Genomic DNA, 2,056 nt, shown 5'->3' on the forward strand with positions numbered 1-2,056 from the left:
GAGGTGGCTCACCTGGGACAGAGGGTCCTGAGGTGGCTCACCTGGGTCAGAGGGTGCTGAGGTGGCTCACCTGTGTCAGAGAGCCCTGAGGTGGTTCACCTGGGTCAGAGGGTCCTGAGGTGGCTCACCTGGGACAGAGGGTTCTGAGGTGGCTCACCTGGGACAGAGGGTTCTGAGGTGGCTCACCTGGGTCAGAGGGCCCTGAGGTAGGTCACCTGGGGCAGAACCTCCTGAGGTGGCTCACCTGGGACAAGGGGCATTGAGGTGGGTTACTTGGGACAAGGGGCATTGAGGTGAGTCACCTGGGATAAGGATCACCATAGATGTCCATTCTCTGCCACACGATTATGTCCTGGGATGTTAAGACCCTCTGTTAGGACCCCTTATGGAAAGGGTGTGGCCTCTGCAGAAGCGTCTCTCCTATTAGCCAGAGGCTCCTACATAATTCCCTCTTTTTATTGTCTCGTCTCTCTGGAGGCATTCATGACACTGGATGGTAAGATAACACTTTGGAAAGCCTATCTGTGGCTGCATGCGTGGCCCCCACCTATTCAGGAGGCTGTACAGGTGGCAGACAGGCTTTTGATCAGCACATGACCAGGGTCTGACTTTTCCCCAGAATTATCACTTTTAGATCAATTTAATCTGTTCCAATTTGTTCCCTGTCCCTGCAGGTGCCTGTTTGCGTAGGGGGATAATATCCACATCTAGGGTGCAAAATCAAGAGCAAGCAAGAATGACCCAAGGGACCAGGTGGACTTGGCCTAGACGGCTGCCTCTGAAGGAGGCTCTCATTACACAGTCACCTTTGAGCGGCCCAGAGGTGTAATTGGCACAGTTGACTGCATATTTCTGGGGCCTTTCTAATATCTCNTCTGATGTGATAAAATTAGCTTCAACCACAAAAGAGAAATGAATAGACTTTTTAAGCAAATGTGTAGAGAAAGCCCCTATTTGTCTGGATCAGTTAAAAGTGGTCCCATCTGAAGTCCAGGGTGCACGCTGGGTGACCTTTTAAGGCGGCACTCAGACTTAAGATGTTAGATTGTCTCCCTTTAGATTGGGGGGAAAAAAGAAAGAAAGAAATAAAGACATTGGCACTTCAGAGTGAATTGAATACAAAGGCAGTGGAAGCAAGNGATGGGTGGAGGGGGAGAACAGAGCTGTGCTCTGACCCAGGGGCTCTGAGATTTGAGTTAAGATGCCTGGAAGAGGANGGACAAGTAGATGGATTGTGGTCCATAAGACAGTCCGTTTTATCTCGTGCATCATGCCTTCCTCATCCATACCTGGGAACCACCTAGAGGCTCACCCTGGCTTCCACTAAGGTTCTTGGCTACTTCACAGGGGAGAGAGTGGCAGCCTGGGGTCCCTCAGGGTACAGGGGAAAGAGACCCCACTCTCACCCACAGCCTCATTCACTACNATGTACCAGATGTACCAAGACCAAGAGGCCAGGGTCGGGGGTGAGGGGTATGGTGTTGAGATTTGCTTGTATTTCTTCCTTCATTAAAGTTCCAAAGACCCAGATGATATCTATCACCCAGAGCTCACAGAGTGGAAGACCTACCCATTCTCAGAAAAGTCTCTATACCACCCTCAGCCTCAGCTGCTCGGCAATGAGGAAGCTGGCCTTCAGAACCCAGCGCCAGATGTTCTTACTGAGGTGGGTTGGCTGCTTGGTCACTCCAACTTCTGAACTACAGTCTCCACACCTGGTAAACAATGGAAAATAAGAATCTGGGCAGCGAGATGGCTCATTGGGGATGGGGTGCTTGCCACCAAGGCTGATGACCTGAGATTGTTCTCTGAGACTCACATGGTGGAAGGAGAGAGCAGAGGTCGTCCTCTGACCTCCACAGGAACACCATGGCATGCATGCATGCGTTCATGCATGTGCACATACAAGTAAACACTAAAATTGACATGTGCATGGTGACCCATTTGTGGTCCTCTCTAATGAGGGGTTGGTTAGTAATGGGGACTGATTTGTCTGACAGTAGCTAGCCCTGGCAAGGCTCATCCAGTGACTGCATTCCCTAGTCCAGGAGCCTTT

Source organism: Mus caroli, chromosome 2, assembly GCF_900094665.2.
Source record: "Mus caroli chromosome 2, CAROLI_EIJ_v1.1, whole genome shotgun sequence".
Classification (NCBI taxonomy): Eukaryota; Metazoa; Chordata; class Mammalia; order Rodentia; family Muridae; genus Mus; species Mus caroli.